This window comes from Taudactylus pleione, unplaced genomic scaffold, assembly GCF_031769625.1.
Source record: "Taudactylus pleione unplaced genomic scaffold, aTauple2 ptg000137l, whole genome shotgun sequence".
NCBI lineage: Eukaryota > Metazoa > Chordata > Amphibia > Anura > Myobatrachidae > Taudactylus > Taudactylus pleione.
In genome coordinates this window covers 4,160,989-4,187,040 of record NW_028284539.1, presented here as the reverse complement: position 1 = coordinate 4,187,040, position 26,052 = coordinate 4,160,989, and the positions used below count along the sequence as shown (strand labels likewise).

General features: G+C 42.9%; 1 protein-coding gene and 1 pseudogene across 4 annotated transcripts in view; one reads left to right on the top strand and one right to left on the bottom strand.

The window, feature by feature from the left end:
• The window catches only part of LOC148522870 (poly(rC)-binding protein 3-like), a 1,341,444-nt gene that overhangs the window by 1,035,506 nt on the left and 279,886 nt on the right, over positions 1-26,052 (bottom strand). The gene's annotated exons all lie outside the window — the stretch shown is intronic.
• LOC148522871 (52 kDa repressor of the inhibitor of the protein kinase-like) lies at positions 7,022-9,554 on the top strand (annotated as a pseudogene).

Sequence of the window (26,052 nt, the reverse complement as noted above, 5' to 3'; positions counted from 1 at the left end):
TTTCTGACCGAGCTGAAATTTTGCATACTGTTACTGTTACGGACCCACAACTTTTCTTCACTATCGTAATTTCGAACTCGCAATTTTGTTTTTTTGAAACCACCCTAGCGTACAACTCCGAATCAGGCCTAGAATACCCAATTAATTGCTTTGTGGCCCTGAAAAGGAGAATTATTATGATTCATTAAATATGAAATGTGTGCATGTGAAAGGGATTGTGCATGTTTTTGCAACAACTTTCCTGGGATAGGGCAGGGTAGGGGACAGTGGCGTATCTGTAAAGGGTGCAAGGTGTGTGGGCGGGGTACACCGGCCCCTGGGTCCAGATGGGCCCACACCACATACCCTGCTCCCATATTCTGCTATACTTCCCTTCTCGTAAGTCCCATGTCAGCAATGGGAGCGCTGCACAAATCACTGATTTAAACATACACAATAGAAAATTGCAACATTTTTCCGGAGACCTGCACATGCGCAATAGATTCTGGCACAGTGCCAGAGTCTGCTCGGTACACTCTGATTAGAGAGGAGGGGGCCCGGATAGAGACTGCACACAGGACCCCTCTGGTGGGTACACACTACACAGATATATCTGCAGATGTTGGTTGTTTGTACACACTGAACAACCATCATCTGTGTCTGCCCGCAGGTCCCGGTGACCAGGGGACGTGTCCCAGTGGGTGGGGGGCGTGTCCCGCCCCCTCCTCGCGGGTGCCGCTCTGTGTGTACGGGCGATCTGCCGACCTTCCTTACACACCTGCCGATGGACAGATATATCTGCAGACATATCTGTCCATCGGCTGTGCAGCACAGCCAATGCGACATGTCGGTGAACGCCGGCGTTCACCGACATATCGCGTGTACACACTGCCCGACGCGCAGCAGATACATTGGCCTATCAATTGATTGGCCAATGTATCTGTCAGTGTATACCCAGCTTACTGTACAGATTTAGAGAGTAGACAAACCATTCAATTTGTAGCAATTATCTTGTAAGAAATTGTGTTCTCATATTATATGGAGCTCCATATCCTTGCCTTACATGAACTTGCCTAAGAAATTACAAACAATCTAAGCACTTGGCCAGGGGCATATCTATAATGGGTGCAGGGTGTGCGGGGAACACGGGCCCATGGGACCAGGTGGGACCCGCACCGCACACCCTGCACCCATAATATTACTTACCTCTCTGGAGTCCTACATCGGCGCGGGCGTCCGGCGCTGTAAAACGACTGGAAAATGGCTGCAGCTGCCACTGTGCATGCGCAGTACAGGGAAAATGGCCGCCGCAGGCATTTTCCCGGTGACCTGTGCAGACATTAGAGACTCTGGGCACACTCTAGTGCCCAGAGTCTGTAGCTCCGGCGCTGGCTGCGCACAGCTCAAGGCGCTGTCGGCCGCCAGGCGGAGAGGAGGGGGCCCGTGTCGGAGACTGCACATGGGCCCCCTCCTCTCTAGAAATGCCCCTGCACTTGGCACTTCGCCATAAATCAATTTTTGCTTTACTTTGCACTAGATATGCATAATATGAAATACTTCTTTTAATCCAAATTGTTTATTATACATGTGTGTTTATTTTTATTTCTTAGTTTCTTTTATATATATCTATTGAATGTTGTTATTAGCCTAATAAACCTGTATTTATCTTTTTTATCAAATTGCTACTTGTCTCTCTAGTCTATACTTAAAAACAAGGGAGTTAAGGTGCATTGTCTTATGGTGCATGTAACACGGTCAGACTTGCTAGATCAATGATGAACGATGAACGATTTGAACAATTTTACCAACGATCTCATTAACGATGAACAATGAACGATTTCTGACAGTATTTAAATGAGTGAAATCGTCCAAATCTGACTGCAAACACAGTCGATTTCATTTATTGTTATCTGACATGCGGGCACGCGCATCATTCGTCGATGCATGTAAAACATGTCAACGATATGAATGATGTAGGAAATTTTACAATCGTTATCGTTCATATCTTCTAGAAATCTGACCGTGTGTACCCTCCATTAGACTATAAGAGACCTATATTTGGCATATGATGCTATTGTGTGCACACAGACTCACTTTCTAAATATCTCTTTTGCACAGATGCACTGACACTTTATCACATCATCTACGTTTCAGTCTTTTAGTATATTTATTTATTATATACTGTTCACTAGATTAGAATATATTTTCACATTAGTATGATGTGAAAGATATTCACATTCTCATTCTTTATATGTTTACTGTTAATTAGATGAGTACTAATTAGTCCACATATTTAAGTACTAAAGTTGTTGCACATCAAGTTCACTATCAATGTATTTATTAATTAGTTTAAATTAGCATATCTATAATCTAATTAATACTACATTAATTAAAATACATACTTCTCATCACTCAATGATAACCCGGCCCTTCAGTTCCGTGCCGATACATTGCCGTACTCACTGCACAATCCGATTTACAATGTATCATTACATGATGCATGTAACACCACCTGGTTGTTCACCACATCATCCCATCTGCTGTTGTGCAGCACAGCAGATGGAACGATGCGATTAATTACCATTGTGCACACGCAATCAAGTGCGAGCACTGCGCGATCTGCACAATATACAGTATTGTTCCGATTGGAATGATATATCGTACAATATATAATGTAGTGTGTACCCATTTTAAGGTGGACCTAAGTAAATACAATCAGTCCATGATGTTGTTAGCATTACACTGCGGCCCTTATAGGAGAGATAGACAGTCAACCTAGAGGCACAATCAGTTTGTGACCCGGGTCTATTTGTAGAAGAAATGGTTACACATACATTTGAAATAGGATTTCAGGGATAATGTGAAAGCACCACCTATGAGCGCGGTGGTAAAGTGGGCGTGTACTGCTACATCTGAGAGGCGTGTGATATAACTGACTAACATCCAAATGTAAATGAGCCCCAAAACAGTTAGTAACAGTGGCGTGCGGTGAGGTCAGTGGCTGGTGAGGCACTGGCTAGTATCAGAGCCAGATTTACACACACATACAGTATATGGACCCAAAAGAGATACCTTAAATCCACCATTCAATTGGCAGGTTGACTAATAACATACATTCCCCTGTATCTCAACAGAATTTATAGCACAGGAATATTCAAAGCCAACAGCACAATAACTAGAAACTCAGGGTTTATTGATTTTTGCAGTAAATGGTTATACTCATGTAAAGAATCTCATTTATTCCAGTGAATAACTAACACTAAAACATATATAAATATGTTGTCCAGGGCTTCAGTTTACCTAATAGCAGGTGTGGGGCTATGAAGTTAACGGAAGACCTGGAAACCAAAATAGCCACTTAGAGGTTTATTTATCAAGCAGTGAAAAACTTATTGAAGCGGACCAGTGGAGAAGTTGCACATGGCAACCAATCGGCTCCTACCTATTATTTTATAGACTGTACTCAATAAATGTCACTTCAAAGCTGATTGGTTGCCATGGGCAACTTCTCCACTGATCCACTTCACTAAGTTTTTCACTGCTTGATAAATAAACCTATTAGTGAGTAGTTATAGTGAGTGTACTGAATGTATTAAACTAAACACTCACATGCTGCCTGCCTGGGCCCTGCAGACTGACACTCTCCCAGTCACAGAGTACAGCCGGATACAGTCACTGTCAGTGCTGATCTCATGCCCAATCACATACAGTATGCCTCACTGACAGGGTGTGCTGTGATGTGGGCTGAAAGCGCATCCCTATCAGTGAGGCACTTGCATAGGTGCCACTTCTCCTGCTTTTTTTGATGGGCTTAGCCCTGACCCCCGTTTCATCTCCTTTACTATTGTCAGCAAACAAACACATTTTTACTCTGTTTCTACTGTAAAAATGATTAGAATAATATAAAGCAGATACTTATTATTTTAATCATTATTGACAGTGGAGGCTCTGTCTCCCCTGACTGCACATCCCTGGGTAATAAGATTTACTTGTTGATGGTAACACACTGATACTTTCAGAGCTTGCTCATGATTTGTGTTTTACAAAGGGTTACTTATATAAGTAGCCATAATAAACCTTATATGAAAATGCATATAGCAATAGGGATCATTGTGCCTTATAACCAATGCAGGGAAATGGCACTGATGATTCCATTTGAATGTATATATCTCTGATTTCTTTTTTTCCCCAAGTATTTGTAACCCTAGTTAATGGTTAAAATAAGTACTGTAACTTGTAAATCTATGTAATATTTATTAATGCATAATTCGTGAGGTAAAATGTAAATGTGTGTCATGAAGTATTGTAATTCATGATATATATATTTAATGTATTAACATACAGACGCGCACGCAGGGGGGTTTCCGGGAACCTGGAAACCCCCCTGGCCCAGTGGTGGGCTGGGCTGGGGGCAGGGTGCCTTGTGCCCCCCGGGTTGCTCAATTGCTGAGCCGCCACTTCCTCAGACAGGTAAGGGACCCTGGGTTGCACATTTCGTGCAGACTAGCTAACCGTATGAAATCTGCTTAAAATGACCTCAAAAATGGCCACCGCCAAGGAGGAGACAAACGCTAGAGGTGCTACTTGACCAGTGTCAGATTTCTATCATGCGCAGTCACTCAGTGAGGACGCTGGAGAATATATAAATTTGCAACATTCCAACGTGGAGGGCACCTGAGTGGATGAACCATTTGCTATCAGGAGTGTCGGACTGTATTTCATTATACTTGTTATACAATTTTAAGGATCATACAGATCATGGTTTAAGAACATCTATTTAATAAAAAAAAATAGTGAGTCTTTTTTTTTTTTATCTTGTACAAGTTTATTTTTTACACATTATAATTACGTTAAACTCTGTCAAGTACAGATAAAAGTGCAAGTGTAGGGATGAATTTGCATTGCATTGTATTGATGTGTGGAATAGTTATGTTTTATGGCACTGATGTGTGGTATTATGTTTTATGGCACTGATGTGTGGGACACTAATGTTTTATGGCACTGATGTGTGGAATAACTATGTTTTATGGCACTGATGTGTTGGATACTAAAGGTGGGTATCCCTTACGCGACCCAGGGGAGAGAGTACGATTATGACATTGTAATCGCACCGTCATTCCCCATCCCCTGCAGTGCCTAAACTGAATGATTAGACATTCAGTGTAGGCACCCTCCATCATCCCCGAACATGGTCAATCTGTCGTTATCGGCAGATTGACAGTCATGTTCGGGCGATGATTTTGTCAGAAACGTCCAGCGGGAGCGCGCATTGCTGGTCATTTTCCGAAAATTTAATTCTCACATTGTGCCTGATTAATGAGCGATTGAATGATCATTATCATTCAATCACTCTGTTTAATCGAGTAATGGATACCCGCCTTACAGGGGTATTCAATATGGGTGCGATAACATCGTTTTCGCGTTAATATCGCAATTATGACATCATTATCGCAGGTTTTACTTTTACACCCTATTCAATTTCAAAGACTTATCGCAGTTTTCAGAAGTCTTTGATAAAAAACGGTGATAACTTTTCACCATTGAATAGGTGTCGAAAAAAAGTGCAGAATTGGGATTTAGGGGTGCAGGCTTAAAAAAAATAGCCTGCACCCCTGAGAATGACATTTAAAAAAGAACTGTGTCAAAAAAAGTAAAAAAAAAAATAGGGACACCCCAAAAAATTAATTTAAAAATTGGGGTGCAAAAAAAAAAAAATGGGAAAAAATTGTTAAACAATAGGGAAATAGGTTCAGGGCTATTCTGCAAGTATGCGGCAGATGTTTTCTAGAATAGAATTATAGCGGCAGGTGCACAAATGCAGAATTTTTAAAAAATTACTTTAGGGACACCAAAATATGCTAGTACCCATTTTCATGTACCCCAAATTTTATGGGACCACTTAAAAAAAACGAAAAAAATAACCTAAGTGCTCTTCTGCATCACTTCTTCAATGTCGGGAAAAAAACACCTGCTGCGGCTATTTAAATCCCCGACTTTCAATTAAAGGCCAAAACGGGGGTACCCATAGTGTTCTCCCATTTTTTTACTACTTTAGGGGGGTCTTACAATTATTTTAAGGAAAAATTCGTAACTTTACGCAAATCCAACTTCGGAGTTTCCCGTTTTCGTTAATTTTATATTGAATACGGGGATAAGCGGGAGAGCGCACCATACCTTAACGCAGAAAAAAACTCCGATATGAAACGTTAACTTCGACAGTGAAGTTAACGTTTCATCTTGAATACCCCTCTTAATGTTTTATGGCACCGATGTGTGGGATACTAATGTTTTATGGCACTGATGTGTGGGATACTAATGTTTTATGGACCTGATGTGTGGGATACTAATGTTTTATGGCACTGATGTGTGGGATACTAATGTTTTATGGCACTGATGTGTGGAATAACTATGTTTTATGGCACTGATGCGTGGGATAATTATGTATTGGGGCACTGATGTGTGGGATACTTATGTATTGGGGTACTGATGTGTGAGATACTTATGTATTGGGGGTACTGATATGTGGCATTATATTTTATGACACTGATGTGTGTGATAATTATGTATTTGGGAGTATTGATGTGTGGCATATGTATTGTGACACTGATTTGTGGCATAACAACATAGAAGGCATTGCTGTGTTAAAAAAAAAAACACATTGATAAACACTATAGGACCCATAGTACTTTAACTTTATTTGTGTATAACATTGTTAATTACACTGAGGGGTGCCAAAATTCATATTCACTTACCAGAAAAATTAGTCTCGGGTCAGCCCAGCTCAGGGTATTAAGGATGATATTTGTATGCAAGGTGTAACATTATGTGCACATATTAAGTATGTAACTATGCATATATGTATCCCATTAGATTATCAAATCAGATTATCATAAAAAAGGCTCCTGTACTAAAATATGCTATCACTGTAGTTTGTTGTTTCATTTTGCAACTGGGTGTTTGTGTGTTGGTTTCGAAAGTTGGAACATCCAATTGTAGTAATCCACTGGTCCATTTTATCTATCCTAAGTTTACCAAACAAGAAATGAAACACAGCCAACAAACCTTGTATTTCTTCATACAAAAGAAGAGAAGGGAAGAGAAGAGAGGAGAAGAAAAAAAGATGCATACCTAAATCAGATTGAAAATCCTAATGAATTAAACAGAGATGAAAATGTTGAAGATTGTTTGCCTTCAATTGAATCCTGTGGCAGCGTGCAGAAGAATGATATTGGAAAATACATTGACTCAATTTTGGCTAATGATGGCAATTTGAAATGTGATCTTCTAGAGAGACCATGGAGGCCTTCACTTGGGTACAAGCTACCATTTTCAACTCATAATAAGAAAGGAAAGGAGGAAAAAAGGTTTCTGAATCATTCTCATCTGGACAGTTTTCCATGGCTGGTATACTCTGATGCTAAAAAAGGAGTCTTCTGCAAATATTGTGCCCTATTTGTTATGGCTGGAATGGGAGGCTCCCACAAACATGTCCCTCTTCAGAAACTTGTAAGAAAGCCCTGACTGTGTTTGCAAAACTGTTAGGCAAAGATAGAGACCTATGCACTCATGAGAAGCAGCAGTACCACAGAGATGCTGTGCAAGCAGCAAAAGACTTTCGGAAGGCCTTTATGCACCAGTGAGAAACATTTGAATAGGATCAGTTCTACGACTACAGCAGGTCCAGGAGAACAGACACTGATTGAAGCCTATAATAGAAACCACTTTGTTTCTTGGCAGACAGAATATACCTCTTCAAGGACATCGAGATGACAGAGAATTATTTACAGAAGCCGACACAGAACCACTGATTAATGAAGGAAACTTTAGAGAGCTTCTGCGGTTTAAAGTTAACAGTGGGGATGCTACTCTGGCAAACACTTTGAGAAAGCACGAGCAAATGCAACTTATATCAGCAAGAATACACAAAACCAGCTGATTGAATGTTGTGCAGAAGAGATTAGGGGGTAAGTTTACTAAAGTGAGAGTTTTTAGAAGTGAGTTTTAAAAGTGATGTTGCCCATAGGAACCAATCAGATTCTAGCTATTATCTTCTAGAAGGTGCTAGTTAAATTTTAAGTAGAATCTGATTGGTTGCTATGGACAACATCACTTTTAAAACTCACTTCTAAAAACTCTCACTTTAGTAAATTTATCCCTAGGACTGTGATTCTTCAACGTATCAAAGAAGCTAAATTTTACTGTTTGATGAAACTACTGATATATCCCACAATTCTCAGCTGAGTCTTTGTTTAGGTTATGTGCGCAAGGGTCAAAGACATGAAGATTTCATTGCATTTGGAAATGTTCATGAGTCTTATTTCAAGGATTTGTCACCATCTTTTGAGCCTAAAGTGAATGGCAAAGTTCTGGGGCAGCTTGTAATTAGGCAAATAAAAAAGTTACATTTAAACCTGCTGAATTGTGTTGGGATTGGCACAGATGGCTGTTCCCTGATGATATCAGAGCAGTTGGGCGCAGTTGCAGAGATCCAGAAGGAGGCCAAATATGCTTCAAAATGCCCTTGCTTTAACCATGCACTAAACTTGTTGATGTCCAAGACTTCATCGCTTCAGAGTATATGCAATAGTATTGGCATAATCAAGGAAGTTGCATGTTTCTTCAATGCTTCAGCTAAGCGAAATCATATTCTTCTGAATGCTGTTGATGCACAATTAAAAGGCATGTGCGAAACACTTTGGGTGGAGAGAAGTGAAAGCCTGATTCAAATTCTTGACCGAATTGAGAAAATTGTACAGGCGCTTGAATGTATATTACAATGGACTGAAACAACAACATCCATTACAGCCAAGAATTTGTTAATTTCCATCAAACATATTGATTTTGTAGTGGCATTGCACTGCCAGTTGTCTATATTTGCTTTGAGTCTGCCACTTAGCCAGCTTTTCCAAAAGAAAACTGTAGACTTCACTGGTGCTGCTACCCTGGTCACTGATCTCCTATCAGTTCTGAACAACCAGCATTCAAATTGCATTGAAGAGTTTTCGTCAATATTAGCAAAAGCATCTGAGGTGTTGTCAAAGTTAGATGTTGCAATAAAATTACCCAGAATAATAAAGAAAAATCAAATGCACAGAGCAAATGTTCCATTTTCCACACCAGAGGAGTATTATAGAAGGTCAATATACATTCCTCTGCTAGATTCTGTAATAAATGGTTTGCAAACCAGATTTTCTCCTGAAACGTTGTCATCTTGTGAACTCACCTGCTTGCTGCCAAGAAACATCTTGCATTTGAACCAATAATTACTGAAATCAAAATTAAATACATTTAGCAAAACCTATGGTTATCTATTATAGGCTAAACCTGGACTGGAATGTGAACTACTATCAGAGATTCAACTCTGGAAGGAGAAATGGGTACGGTTGGCTGACTCCATGACTCTTCCAGAGTCTGTAGAAGAAGCATTGCAGAATTGTGATGAAGATATTTATTCCTTAGTTAACTCCCTTCTGAGAATTCTTCTAACGTTGCCAATCAATGTTTCATCAGCCGAAAGAAGCTTCACTTCACTTCGGCATTTGAAGATCCTCCCTTCTTGTAACCAGTGCCTTTGAGGCCTATTTATCATTCAATATTTGCAGGACACCCATTTTCGGAGGATGCCCGCTAATATTAAGTATCACCCGAATGTAACAAGAGGGGACGGCGGAAGATGTCTCCCAAATCTGCCGCATTCCCTCCACTTTCGACAGCAGCCACAACACCCCAAGGTTTCTGTGGATACTTCAAAGCTTTCAGATATTCCAGAGTTTTTGGCCCCAGCAGCTAACATCATCTGAAGATGGTGTTAGCCGCTATAATTTATGGGCTACATTTTGGAAAAATTACCTAGAGTGGGTTCCTCTGGAACATTCCCTGGCAATGGCCACTGCACATGCATGGTCAGCAGGGCTGGTCTGGGACTAACAATAGCCCCTGGCATTTAAAGCACACAGGCCCACCTCGTGTCAGCATCTGGCTTCTGGCATAGACTCCCTTACAATTTCTGATTACTCCCGCTTCTTAGTCTATGCTCTTATAAATATAATTAATATTAGAACATCAATATCTGCATTAAAATACACACAGCAGAGCAAATCCTGTAGGGAATTCGAACATGTGCCATAGTCAGACATTTGGTATTTGGTTGGTTCTGTTAGGTAAAGCTGTCACTTCATTGGTGTAGGTCACACACAAAGAAAATGATTGATAAATTCCTAGCTTAGCAGTTGTACAGGATTAGTGTTTACAGTAGGAATTTTTTAGAGCAAGGGTGCTGAACACAGAGGAGGAAACATCTGTGCACACTAAAGCAGAGTCATAACTACACATTTTGCTGTTCTGTGTAGTGTTCATTCTAGGATTTTGTAAGGGCACTAGTGATCACCGATGATGGAGAGACTCTCTGTGAGGGGCATGGTCTCATGTCATGCCCCCACTTTCCATCACTCATTACATCTCTGTTAAAGGAGATGTAATGCCCCTTATAAAACATTATGCCACACACAATAATGCCCTTTATAAGACATTATGCCACACACAGTACTGCCCCTCATAATACATTATACCATACACAGTAATGCCCATTAATACATTATGTCACACACAGTAATACCCCTTATAACACATGCCACACACTGTAATGTCCCTTATAGCACATTAAGCCACACACAGTAATGCCCCTTATAAGACATTATGCCACACAGTAATTCCCCTTATAAGACATTATACCACAAGGTAATGCCACTTTGAACACATTACGTCACACTCAGTAATGCCACTTATAAGACATTATGCCACACAGTAATGCCTCTTATAAGACATTATACCACAAGGTAATGCCACTTATAAGACATTATGCCACACACAGTAATGCGCCTTATATTATGCTACACAGTAATGCCCCTTATTAAGTCACAAAACTGTGCAACATGGAATACAAGCAGATATGGATAGAACTCTAAAATAAAATCACCCTTTCTCCTATCAAGCAGTGAAGGTAAGTTCCTTTAAATGCTCAAGACCTTTTTAATCTTAAAGGTCAAGCAGATTGGTTTGATCTACAGCTGAAATAGATGATAAAGGGTACCGTCTCAGCCAGGGTTATTTTTCGGGAAAAATAGGTTCAGGAACTGTGGGTGCAGCTACTGGGGTTGGAGCTATAGAAAAAGATATATAATGGAGTTTGTATAGTCTCCCTGTGCTTGCATGGGTTTCCTCTGGGTACCTGGTTTCTTACCACACTCCAAGAATATACTGGTAGGTTAATTGGGTCCGAACAAAGATTAACCCTAGTGTGTGTGTATGTGAGCATGTGGTAGGGATTATAGATTGTAAACTCCACTTAGGCAGGGACTGATGTGAATGGACAAATATTCTATGTAAAGCGCTGCGGAGTATGTGTGTGCTATATAAATAACTGGTAATACATGCAGACAGTGTATATATATATATATATATATATATATATATTGTGGCAGTATCACCAGGGATGGCGCTGGTGAGCAGCAGATTCTGTGTGGGGCAGGAGAGATCCGCCCACACAGAGAAGAAAAGGGTTCTGGGAAGAGGTATAAGGGCTGCCGAGTGAACTCAGTCGAGGGAGGTCTGAGGCAATCCAGTCAGACAGAGCTCACTGTGCTAGCAAGCCAGTGAGGGCCAGGAGGCCTGAGCCTAGACCTGTGAGATACACGGAAGGCTATCAAACTCTGGGCTGAGCTATGGTACCTGCAAGGAAGCAGGCCAGACTGTGAGAGGCGGCAGCCAACAAGTTAAGGAAGCTATACCAGGCCAGGAGGCCAGTGTCCAGTCCTGCATGTGGCAGGAAGGACTACCAATCTCAGAGACTGTGAGAGATTTTCATACAGATTAGCTGCTTCTGTAGAGAGGGTTCAAGAAGTGAGCTAGTGTCCTGTTTATTATTTTCTGTTTCCTGATTTCACATGCTGGAAGTAAAGCAACATTTATGGAATGATACGTGTGAACTCTAATACTGCACCTACTCACTGCACCACTGACCCCAGTCTACTGAGCTAATTAACCCCAAGTTATCACAATATATACAGTATATATTATATATACACAGACAACAAATTGGTAGCGGCACTCATATATAAATATACAAATCCACCAGACAGGGTCACAGACCAACTGCTGCTGTGAATAACGCAGCAGTGGGTCTGTGACCCTGTCTGGTGTATTTATTTATTTAGATACGAGTGTCGCTGCCAATTTGTTGTCTGTACTTACTAGTCTGTGGAAGGCACCGACAAGTATTATTCGTGGAGGAGGAGTGCCAAGCCAGTGCTTGATATATATATATATATATATATATATATATTATATACACTTGGAAAAAAGAAGGCACTCAAAAGGGACTTTAAAATAAAACGTATTTTATGGAAAATACTGTACATTACTTTGAAACTGCAATATTGCCAATAAACTTATTAAACAGTTAACAAACTTTAAATTATTGCTGTTTAGTTTTTTTTGGGGGGGGGAAGGAGTGTCTAAAATGAAAACTTACTCATGGGGGAATTCAATTGGTTTTTTTGGGCGTGCTATTTCACTGCCCTGTTTCTTCACCGACATTGTGGCTAGCCAGCCTGCTAGTTAGGTCACAATTCAATTGTTTTACTTTCAGTTTCATGAGGAGATGTATTACAGGTGGGCGGCGATGAGGTTTTCTGCTTGCTGCCTCAAGCTGCGCTGAAGACTGGGCTGGTTTATTTATACCAGGTAAGCACTATATTATTATCCTTCCCCTTGCAAGTCAATGGTATTTCGGGGAAGCTTTAACTGCTCGCGGCTCCGGTTCATGCTAAAATTAAATGCAATAGCCCCAGTGCCCCTCTATCACCCTACCGATTTGGTCGCATCTGGCACTTCCAGAACCGGAATGCCAGCCATTCAAAGTCGACCCATTTCGGAGCTCAAGAGGCCCCGCTTTAAGTCAATGGGAAATGGTGGTCCACTAGCGGCTCCTATTCCTGAAGGGCTGGTACCCCTGGATAGCTCCACTCCCCCCCTGCTTGCACACCAAATTGGGGGCATCTGGCACTTCCACAACCGGAGCCTCAGCTGTTCAAAATTAACTCAGTTTGGAGCTCTAGTAGTCCCACTTTAAGTCAATGGGATTTTCTGGTCACTTTGGAGACTCACGTCTCTGGTTCCTGACTAGCTAAATTTCAGTGCAATGGCTCGTTGGACAGTCCAACTCCCCCTTTCACTTACCACCGATTGTGGTGCATCTGGAACTTCTAGAACCAGAGCCACAGCCGTTCAAAGAGAGCCCAGTTTGGGGCTCCACAGGCCCCGCTTTAAGTCATTGGGATTTGCTCTCTCTTTGGAAGCTCGCGGTTAGGGTTCCTGGCTAGCTAAATTGAAGTGGCTGGTATGCCTGGATAGCCCCACTTCCCCTCTGCTTGCACACTGGGTACTTCTAGCCCCTCAGGCGGCAGAGCCCCAGATGGTCAAAGCGGGGCCACCTGGCCGGATTTGCCCCATGTTAAGTCAATGGGGATTTTGGCCAACTTTGGTGGGCCCTAGCTCTGTGCCCTTGGGGGCCATATTCAAGTGGGACCCCTCCACAGATAACCCTTTGCCCTCTCTGCTTGCACATGGAATCCCGGGTACCTGGACCCTTGGGGTCCAGCTCCAGGCTTGTTTGACTTTGCGCACTTCTACCTCCGGTTTGGTGGGCCCACATCGGTACCCCTGGAAAGCCACACTCCCTCTCTGTCTGCACACCGAATTTGGGCATCTCTGGCTCTTTGGGGGCCTGAGGAAGGCTGGTAAAGTACCTTGCGGTCCAACAACTCTAGCTCTGGCACCATGTGGGTCAGAGGGACGTGGCACCCCGCATTGGATAGATAAGCCCTGGGCCTACCTTCTATCCATCCATTGGGACCCAGGGCCCTTAACTGGACTGTACGAGGCCTTGAACACGTGGATCCAATTATCTCGGAAAAAGTCAATGGCGAGGTCTTTTGCTCCCTATGGTGGGGGATAGGGGTAAGGGGTTAGGCACCATAGGGAGCCACCCCGGTCGCTCTGTGCAGCTTACCGAGGCACACAGGTCGCTCGACTTTGACCCCTGTACAATCTGTACTTCCTGGGGGTCTAAAATTTATTGGAAGGTGGCATTGGAAAGCCCTCCCCTGACCATGCTTTCCCTCCAAATATGGTGAATTTAGCACTTCAGGTGAAAGATGAAAGGGAGTCTCCTTAAGCAGGAACAGAGCTCCATAGGCACCCGCTTTAAGTCAAGGCGACTCAAGCCCATCTTCTTCTGGGGTACAGAGTGATTCCCCCAATTCATCCTGCACTTTTCGCCTGGTTCGCATTCGCCGGGTCCCATTTTTACCTGTTTGGGAACTGAATACGAAGTAAATCGGGAGAACGCACGAAAAGTTTTCTCCTCCAAACTACCCATGTGCCGCACCCCTCCCCCCGCACCCGCAGCCTACAGTATAGGGAATGCACCCCAAATTCCCCCAACCCCCAAAGCACCTGGTACACAGCAAGTTCCCAGAATGTAGTGAGCGCAGCGTGACATAATCCCGCCCGTCGGACACCGCCCAGCATTATGGAAGGAGTGCAACTGAGGGAGTGGAGCTGCGCTCCTCCTTCTAGTCCTCCTCCAGAATCTGAGTCTGTCTGACTACTATGTGAGCCAGCTCGCCGTGAAATGCGGAGAGGAGTCTGTGGCTGTGCATTCCCTGTGGACGGTTCTTGTAGAAAGTAAGACAAAGAAAGTATTATGATAGTCTGTCTTTATTTTTATCTGACTCTTATTTTTTTAATCAGCATATCCACAATAGTAGCTTTAAATAGGGCAGTTCCCCTTTTCTATAACCCCTGTGTGCACCAATATATATATATATATATATATATATATATAGAATAACAGAAGGAATGGGGTCCCACAGTCCCAGTATAATTACCATAGTGCTTCCTCCTTTTGGAACGCCGGGAACCTGAGTCTTTATTGACAAAGGTCTCGGCATCACACACCCCCTCCCCCCCCCCTTAGCGGAGATGTGGCTAGCCCATGTCACTGCCTCTCTCCCCCTATCCAGCCCTCTTGGTGACTCCCGTCTACATCACTTGGGTGGCATAGCATAAGCCTGGCTGGAGCTGGGTCCTACAGCTGGCGGTCAACGCCGGTTAATGGTCCCCCTATGGGGTGGTGCCCGTGAGCAGCCGCACTGCTTGAACAGCCCTGAAGCTGGCCTTGACACACATTTATATTTTAATAAATTACAATTATTATTTTATTGCCTAATAAAGATAGCATTTGATCCACAAGTATGTTGTATACTAACAAAAGTGGCAGTATCTGCGCCAGGTCTTGCTACAAAACCCTTTTTTTTCTATTTGTCATAGAGCAGGGAAGCTCTTTAAGGCCCCTGTTCACTACAATCCACATTTCAAATGAGAGTGCCTCCGTGCACTGATGCAGGCTAGCGCTGCGAGGGAGTGGTCCGAATAACTAAGGCGTGCCAATCCATTTGAGCGCCATTGCATGGGTATGCATAAATTAGCCACTGCAACGGCATATGCAGTTTGTGTACTTGCTGCATGCGATGAGGTTAGCAATTTCTGAGTAGGGTCAGACCTGTTGTAATTGTGCATGAGGGACCGATGTTACTGGATGTACTCGATGTATACTGTCGAAGCTGGATAATTGGCTGAGACAAGACCAGCTTAAAATTAGGTCGTAACGACGCCATCTTGTAAACCAGATCGCAAAATGCCATTTTGCGAATGGCCGCCCAGCGCCATTTTAGCTAAACTCACACTTATGTACATATGGCGATGTTACAATTAGTATCATGCAATTGCATCTTACACCATTTCTCATACACACATAAATACGCACAATTGCGCTGTTAACTAGTCGCATATTAGCGAATGCATAAGATCCTGTATGAAAACGCTGTTTGTTAGCTTCATGCACACGCATCTGCCCCAAGTTAACTAGCGTCTTTATATCAAACCCCAAATACTTACACAGTACATATTCACATAAAAGGTCTCATAAGCTTTAAAGTATAAGATTCAAGTTTGTTCATTTATTATAATTGCTGTGAAATACAGTAAAGGTTATTTGGTAGCTAAGGTTTAATACAGAAGTAAGTCATGTTTGATATTATACTGATCTGCACTCTTTCAACAGCATTCTGGTATCGTCAGTGTGAAGATCGCAACATGCATTCTCAACTTATGAACTGCAGAGACTTAAAGCACCGAAATGTACATTATATGACCAACTGTTAGGATGTGCATGAGGCAGGAAACAGAGACAACCAGTTGTTAGAGGCTGGACTGTGTCTATTTCAATCAACCTGTTAAATGCTCTGCAACAGATTCATCCTCCTTGGGAACCAATGGCATCAGCGACAAGCCTCTCTATTGTGTTGTCTGTTTCTGTGAGAGTATAAACATGTGTGTTGTGACCCCAGTCTGAGTCTCTTGCTGAATGCTGATAGACGGGGGTTTCTTGCTGATGCTACATCTGGTCCAGAAGTGCTGCGTATGTATAACTGTACTTGGGTCTGTATAATTCTTTGCGCTAAATTGTACTTATATCATAGCGTGTAACTGACTGTACTTTTACTTGAAATATCACTTTGTGCTTTGGAACCACAGGTTCAAGGTCTGGAGTCTTTATTTACTATATGACTGCGTAGGCAAAATGGCGTCATCCTTAGAAGTTTATAGGCAGCATATTAGAAGGTATAGGCAGGAGTGTATAGAGGTTCTAATTCAATATCCTTAATACGCAGGACTGCAAAGTATTATAGATGTGCGAAAATGATAGTGGGCATCTCTATGCTGGCTTTGCGATCGGTAGTGAATCAGGTCCTCTGTATGGTGTGATATGATTTGGGAGGAGGACCATGGGGTGGAAGGGAGGGGGTGACACCATGATTTACCGCATCGGTTGACACCAACCCTAATGACGCCTCTGCATATTTTGCAGCCTTTTAAAACATTTTGCCACAATCTATGATCAGAATTTTACTGCAATGTAAAGATAAGCACCTTAGTGACATAAGGCTTCCAGTCCGGGATGCAGAAAGAAACTTAGGGGGGCAGGTCAATTAGAAGTGATGGCCACAGAATGAAGGACATCAATCTTAAAAATTTCATAAGGCAAAAACATCCATTAATCTATTGTTGCCTCCATTGATACAGAAATATTATTTGATCACACAGAAACAGTTGATCACATTGATTACATTTTCCCAGTTAAAACAAGACCTCTTCACATGTCCGTGCACTCATTACATATAATAGACTTCTGTCTGTTCCTTTTTACAATGATAATGGCAAAGAAGGTTACCCACTTGTCACCTAAAATCTGCAATGCACTGAATAGCAACATCCCTGGTCTAGAGGGAGAGACGAGATAAAATATAGTATATAGAGCAATAGTGCAAATGCCACCTAAAGGCACTTCCTCTCTTGCACAATTGTATTAGGCCCATACTGCTATGGCCCCTAATATTTACCATATTCAACATGTGATAAAATAACACATTATCGAATGAATTGGTGTTATAATTTTGTGTTTGTTTCCTGAACTCAAAAATATTTTACTAGTAGCAGTTTTGTAGAGGGTACAGTTTTGTATTATATATACAGTAGACTGGTCTCCTTATATAAAAAACATATCCTAAATATTTTCTTGTAATAAGCAGTAAAAATCAGACATGAAAAACACCTGTTATAACTTACAAAACTGTAATTATGTTTTTGAGACTTTATGACAGAAACATCCTACCACCAATGCCAAAAATTATTACAAAGCCTTATTTTCCTATTAGCAATTACATTTTTAATTAGACCAATGTTGCCAGTGGCATTTGTATTTAATAAGTACAGTAATACCACTGAATTGAAAGGGTAATTATGTATGTACTAACCACTGACTATGCAGAAGTTAATTGTCCCATAACTACAAACAGGAGTGAAAGGACATTATGTAGTTAACTTGCCTGTGGGAAATATAATTTGCATAAACTTATTTATAGTGCTAAATAAAACATGGAAAGTGCACTTTAGTACATGAGGTCATCTATGCTAGCTCTTTATTACAGAATATTGTACTAAAGCTAATTATTATTTAAAAAAGGATATACAGTGCATATACTAAAAAAAAAGCCTTGCTAGCATTCTACAAGTCCTTAGCTGGAATGTAATAGGTTGAGAATTTGCATCAACTTTTAATTCGTTGCAAATCGCAGCTATTTTATGGTGATTATGGAGTTTTTTAAACAAGTGGTTTGGAACAATCAGGAGGTAAATAATGTGCAAACCCCCAACAATTTCTATTACCAACCATTTCTGGTGCCATTATAGTAGGGGATACACACACCATGGGATCCCCCCGGCATAGTGATAACCAACCAACCGCAGGGCTGTATTTCCTAGGGATCAACCTAACTGTAGCAAGTTGCTCTGTAGTATGTGAATGCGAAATAACTTTTGATAATACTTTAACTCTTTTTTTTCTGAAATAACTTTCTAACAACATAAACATGGTTTAATTTTTCAATTTTGTTTAAATGTGCAAACCTTTTACTATATATGCTGCTTTATCATTTTTGCATTTTTTATCTTTCAAGGTCTTGAAATATATATATATATATTTGTTAGCAGCGATCAGCTTGTGGTCTGCATGTTAGAGCGGAGCAGGAGTCCGGTAACCAAGGGAGGCCCTGGAAAACGCCACCGCCAGGTGGCTTTATTATCACAGGGCTTCCCCCAGTATTTTTTCACAATTTATTTCACAATTTATTTTTAGTAACTACCAGAGAGATCGCATTTCCCATTACAATTATGGGAAATGCGATCTGATTACTAAAAATAAGTGATAATTACTGCTTGGAGCAGAATTTTACGAATTCTACTCCAATTGCCCTTTAGTAACCTTAGGTGATACTAAAATAATGTGAAAAAGATGTGAAAACACCCTTTTTCACTTTATTTTAGTAAAAATAGGACCCTAGATGTGCAATGCCAGAACCTGGACAGTGCAAGTGGCAGACAGACTTGTTGATTTAGCAGTGAACAGTGGAAGTTCACTGATCCGCCTAGATGTTATTGTTTGATTGATTTATGCACTAAGTATAAACATATCATTAGGGGTGTGCACCGGCCACTTTTCGTGTTTTGTGTTTTGGTTTTGGATCTGGATCTTTCTTCGTGTTTTGGATCTGGATTGGTTTTGCCAAAACCACCCTTCCGTGTTTTGGGTTCTGGGTTTTATGTTTTGGATCTGTATTTTTTTGAAAAAAAGCATAAAAACAGCTAAAATCACAGAATTTGTAGGTTTTTCTGCTCCTATGCTATTATTAACCTCAATAACCTTAATTTCCACTCATTTCCAGTCTATTCTGAACACCTCACACCTCACAATAGTGTTTTTATGTCCAAAAGGTTGCACCGAGGTAGCTGGATGACTATGCTAAGCGACACGAGTGGGCGGCACAAACACGTGACCCATCTAGGCATGATACTGCAGTGGCAGACAGGATGGCAGTTTGAAAAACTAGGCCCCAAACTGTACATAATGCAAAGAAAAAAAAGAGGTGCAAGATGGAATTGTCCTTGGGCCCTCCCACCCACCCTTATGTTGTATAAACAGGACATGCACACTTTAACAAACCAATCATTTCAGCGCCAGGGTCTACCACACAACTGTGGCTGAAATGATTGGTTCGTTTGGGCCCCCACAAAACAAGCTGGCAATTAATGTGTCCCTGCACAAACTGGCTCTACGGACGCAAGAGGTCATCCTCATCCTCCTCATCCACCGATTCCTCACCCTCTTCAGTGTGTACATCCTCATCCTCACAAAGTATTAACTCGTCCCCACTTGAATCCACCACCACAGGTCCCTCTGTACGTTCTGGAAGCTGGTCTCCCTGGAAGAGCTGATAATTCATTTTGATGAACATCATCTTCTCCACATTCTGTGGAAGCAACCTCCTACGCCTTTCGCTGACAAGGTTCCCGGCTGCACTAAACACTCTTTCGGAGTACACACTGGAGGGGGGGGTAACTCAGGTAAAATAGATCCAGTTTGTACAGGGGCCTCCAAATTGCCTCTTTTTCCTGCCAGTACAGGTATGGACTGTCTGACATGCCTACTTGGATGCTGTCACCGATGTAATCCTCCACCATTCTGTCAATGGTGACAGTATCATATGCAGTGACAGTAGACATGTCAGAAATTGTTGCCAGGTCCTTCAGTCCGGACCAGATGTCCAAACTTGGTCCTGCCTGCCCTGCATCACCGCCAGCGGGTTGCTTAGGATACCTAAGTTTTTTCCTGGCAGCCCCAGTTGCGGGAGAAAATGAAGAAGGAGCTGTTGACGTGTCACGTTCCGCTTCAGCTGACAGTGTGTTCACCAGCAGGTCTTTGCACCTCTGCAGGCTTGTGTTGGCCGGAAAGAGAGACACCACATAGGCTTTAAACCTAGGATCGAGCACGGTGGCCAAAATGTAGTGGTCTGATTTCAACAGATTGACCACCCTGGAATCCTGGCAAAGCGAATGAAGGGCTTCATCCACAAGTCCCACATGCCGAGCGGAATCGCTCCGTCTTAACTCCTCCTTCACTTTCTCCAGCTGCTTCTGCAAAAGCCTGATGAGGGGAATGACCTGACTCAAGCTGGCAGTGTCTGAACTGACTTCACGTGTGGCAAGTTCGAAGGGCTGGAGAACCTTGCACAACACGGAAATCATTCTCCACTGCGCTTGAGTCAGGTGCATACCCCCTCCTTTGCCTATGTCATAGGTGGATGTATAGGCTTGAATGGCCTTTTGCTGCTCCTCCATCCTCTGAAGCATATAGAGGGTTGAGTTCCACCGCGTCACAACCTCTTGCTTCAGGTGATGGCGGGGCAGGTTCAAGAGTGTTTGCTGGCGCTCCAGTCTTCGGCACGCAGTCGCTGAATGGCGAAAGTGGCCTGAAATTTTTTGGGCCACCCAAAGCGTCTCCTGCACGCCCCTTTCGCTTTTCAGAAAATTCTGCACCACCAAGTTTATTGTGTGAGCAAAACATGGGACGTGCTGGAATTTGCCCAGATGTAATGCCCGCACAATATTGGTGGCGTTGTCAGATATCACAAATCCCCAGGAGAGTCTAAGTGGAGTAAGCCACTGGGCGATGATTTCCCTCAGTTTCTCTAAGAGGTTGTCGGCGGTGTGCCTCTTACTGAAACCGGTGATACACAGTGTAGCCTGCCTTGGAATGAGCTGGCATTTCTGAGATGCTGCGACTGGTGACGCTGCTGCTGTTGCTGCGTAAGGTGATACATCTACCCAGTGGGCTGTCACAGTCATATAGTCCTTAGTCTGCCCTGTTCCACTTGTCCACATGTCCGTGGTTAAGTGGACATTGGGTACAACGGCATTTTTCAGGACACTGAGGACACTTTTTCTGACGTTTCTGTACAGTCTCGGTATCGCCTGCCTAGTGAAGTGGAATCTAGATGGGATTTGGAACCGGGGACACACTACCTCCAGCAATTGTCTAAATCCCACTGCACTAATGGCGGATACCGGACACACGTCTAACACCAACATAGCAGTCAAGGCCTCAGTTATACGTTTTGCTTCAGGATGACTGCTGTCGTACTTCATCCTCCTCGCTAAGGACTGTTGGAGGGTCAATTGTTTAGTAAAAGTAGTGGTGTTCCTACTTCCTCTCTGGGATGATGAATGACTCCCAGCAGCAGCAACAGCAGCAGCGGCAGTAGGAGGCGTAGCAATGCAGGATCCTCCGGAGGAATCCGAGATAGGAGAGTCAGTCATGCCAGTGACATGGCCTGCAGGACTACTTCCGATCCTGACTAAGGAGGAAATTGACGCGGAGGGAGTTGACGGTGTGGTTTGCAGGCGCTTGGATACAACAGGACAACGGGATTTAGGTGTCCCTGGACTGCTTACGGTCTTAGCCAAAGTTTCTGAACTTGACAGTAACTTATTATGAACGCGCTGCAGGTGCCGTATAAGGGAGGATGTTCCTAAGTGGTTAACGTCCCTACCCCTACTTATTCCACCTTTACATAAGGTACATATTGCAAGACAGTTGTTGTCCGGATTTGGATAGAAATATTGCCAGACCAAAGAGGTGGAATGTTTGGTCTTCTGCCCAGGCATGACCGTGATGGGCTTTTTCATCCCACGGACAACAACTGTCTCCCCCGGAGCCTGATTTAAACAAACCACATCACCATCAGAATCCTCCTCGCCAACTTCCTCCTCAGCGCCAGCTACACCAGTATCCTCATCCTGTTGTACTTCAACAGTGACATCTTCAATTTGCATATCAGCAAGTGGACTGTGGGTGCTCCTTTCAGCACTTGCAGGGGGCGTGCAAATGGTGGAAAGAGCCACCTCTTCCCGTCCAGTGCTGGGAAGGTCAGGCATCGCAACCACCACCACACTTGGACTCTCCTTGGGGATTTGTGATATCTTCTTAGAAAGCACAGTTCTTCGCTGTGCTTTTGCCAGCTTAACTCTTTTGATTATTTAGTGGGAGGAGGGCTTCCATCGTCATGTGAAGCTGAACCACTAGTCATGAACATACTAGGGATCGACCTTAGCCGTTCCTTGCCACTCCGTGTCGTAAATGGCATATTGGCAAGTTTACGTTTCTCTTCAGCTGATTTAAATGTTTTTTTCAAGGTCATTTTCCTGAACTTTGTCATTTGGGATTGTATGTGCCCTCTATTATGACATTGGGCATCGGCCTTGGCAGACGACGTTGATGGCATGTTATCGTCTATGTCATGACTAGTGTCAGCAGCTTCAGCACTAGGAGGAAGTGGTTCTTGATCTTTCTCTATTTTATTTTTATCGGAGAAAGTTTGGTCCTCCATTTATGTTATATCGATTTGATATATACGTGCGGCTAAACACAGAAAATATTTCTTTATTTTTGCTGGAGAGTAGTGCACTTTGTGGGTTACACCAGCCTTTAAGAAATGAGCCAGCCGGCTCTTTACTTATGGGACACAGGCGCACGCTTGGCGCTGCTCCTTTGTTGATTCACGTGGGGCTACTGCGCACACAATTCACAAACACAGAAAATAATTTTTTTTTTGGTTTGGACTGGAGTGTACTTTGGGGGTTACAGCACCCTTTAACGGTCAAGCCAGCCGGCCCTTTACTTATGACACAGGCGCACGCTTGGCACTACTTTGTTGATGCACGTGCGGCTACTGCGCACACAATTCACAAACACAGAAAATAATTTTTTTTTTGGTTTGGACTGGAGTGTACTTTGGGGGTTACAGCACCCTTTAACGGTCAAGCCAGCCGGCCCTTTACTTATGACACAGGCGCACGCTTGGCACTACTTTGTTGATGCACGTGCGGCTACTGTGCACACAATTCACAAACACAGAAAATAATTTTTTTTTTGGTTTGGACTGGAGTGTACTTTGGGGGTTACAGCACCCTTTAACGGTCAAGCCAGCCGGCCCTTTACTTATGACACAGGCGCACGCTTGGCACTACTTTGTTGATGCACGTGCGGCTACTGCGCACACAATTCACAAACACAGAAAATAATTTTTTTTTTGGTTTGGACTGGAGTGTACTTTGGGGGTTACAGCACCCTTTAACGGTCAAGCCAGCCGGCCCTTTACTTATGACACAGGCGCACGCTTGGCACTACTTTGTTGATGCACGTGCGGCTACTGCGCACACAATTCACAAACACACAAAAAATATAATTTTTTTAGCACTTGGGGGGAGCACCCCTGATGGATAGAGCACCCCCTGGACAACACTACAGCACCCCTTTAGGACTGGGACACTGCACAGGACTTTGGAGTGGACACAGCCCCTATGGACAACTGACTGCACAACACAGTCCAGCCAGCCCCTATGGACTTTGAAGTAGTGGACACAGCCCCTATTAACAACAGCACCACAGCACAACACAGCCAGCCCCTATGGACTTTGAAGTAGTGGACAACAGCAGCACAGCGCAGCACAGCACAGCACAACACTACTCTGCACTACACTACACTACACTACACAGCCCAGCCAGCCCTAACTCCCACCCTCCCTCTTCACTGTCCACAGCTGAGTGAGAAAATGGCGCCGACGCGGGTACCTTATATAGGTTCCAAAACCCGCGAGACTCGGAAGGCGGGATGATGACGTTTTGCCTCGATTTCAGATCCAAGTCAGGCGGGAAAAGTCGAGCCTGACTCGGATCTGCCTCGGATTGGGGGGGCTCGGGGGGTTCGGATTTCAGAAATCCGAACCCGCTCACCCCTACATATCATTATCATTTAATTTTAAATTGCATGTTTCAAATATTACAGTACATCACTAACATCTGCTAAATATGCAAATTAGTTTCCTTGTGTTACTTGCTTATTAAAGAATTATACTCCTTTTTGATTCAGGGCGGATGGCGTACACCTTGATGCAGTAGTGATAGATATTTGCTATGCGTGAAATTAAAAAGAGAACATCCGATGGGGTGGTTTTCTTGTTGACTGTATGGGTCTTAAGTGAAATAATGTATTCCATAGGCCTCAGGCCCAGTAGGGTGATTTAATACTGATGTTCCAATTAGTGCAGTGTGCAGTTTGCCGGCAGTAGATGGTTGTTCTAAGTTATGTAGTGTGTTTGTATAACAGCCACAGCAGTCTTATTATACAATGTATGTAACTCATGTTTTTTTTTATGTTAGTATGAACTTGACCATACCTAGCCTTGTATTGTTTTTAGTAAACATTGCAGAAGACCATGTACAATACAAGCGAAAAGTACACCTAGCACATACTGTATGTTTTTATTTTCTAAATGCTTTTCCAGATACATTATATTGACATTCTGTTGTTCTGATATCTATTTCTCTATTAAGTTAAATTAAGCAGCCAACATTATGTGATTAATATTATATGAATTGGCATGAATAACTGTGATCCATACGCGTATGCAGGGGGGGTTTCCGAGTATCTAGAACCCCCCCTGCTGCCTGTTGCTCCATCGCTGGCCCGAGCAGATGAACAATATTACTTTCTTTTTTTTTGTAAAGTTTAAGAGATGACCTGTTATTCTGGGCGGCTCAGCTGAGCTGGCTGTAGGGGGAGCTGCAGCGCGCAGCCCCTCCCAGTCAGTTCCCATGGGCACCGGCAATGAGCGCAGGAGAGTGCCTGCCTCCGGGTGACAGTATCCCAGCGCTCTCAAGTCCCGGAGCTGCACGCTGTAGCTGGAGGGGCAGGGGGTGTGGCATTTAGGTGAGCACTGCGGTGTCTTGTGTGTGTTTAATGTGTGTGTCTGTGTCAGTGTGTCTGTCAGTGTCTGTGTGTATCTGTCTGTGTCACTATGTGTGTAGGCTAAAGTGGGGGGGGGACATGTTGACATGCTGAACATTTGAAAAGTAAATGTTTATGTTTATGTGGATTACAAACTTATTTCTTAATATTATGTATTATTTGGTAATAGGCTATGACCTGCATGTAATGAGGACAATCATGTAGTGGTCTAAACAATTATCAAGCAGGAACTGTATTAATTCACCAGACACGATATTGGCTAGGGTCATAAAATAGTGCAGGATACTGTAAGTAAATGATGTGCTCAATTCACAAAGACTATGATGGTGAATTGTACACTATAACACTTCTAGATAAAATAAAAATGGGAACTTGGTTATTAATGCAAGTGCATTCTGATCTATTGTATTATACATTAGTAAATAAAAATACATTAATCATTCAGGTGGTTTTATGTAAAAAAATGTTTTATTTGAATATAAAAGGTAATTCTCCTTGCAGTCTGGGCACGACAGACAGTACTTAGAGAAGGCAATCTGTATCTGCTCTCTCAGCCCCTCTTCCTCCTATACCCCACCTAACTTTTTGCCCCTTCTTTCCCATATCGCTCCCCCATCACTCTGTCGCTTTATACCCTTTTTTTCTCGTCTCTCGCCACGGACAGATGTGTGCATACTTAAGCGCCACTGGATTACATGCAAATAAAGCAATTGCCTGCGCAATTCTTCTGTAAGTGGGGAATGGGTAG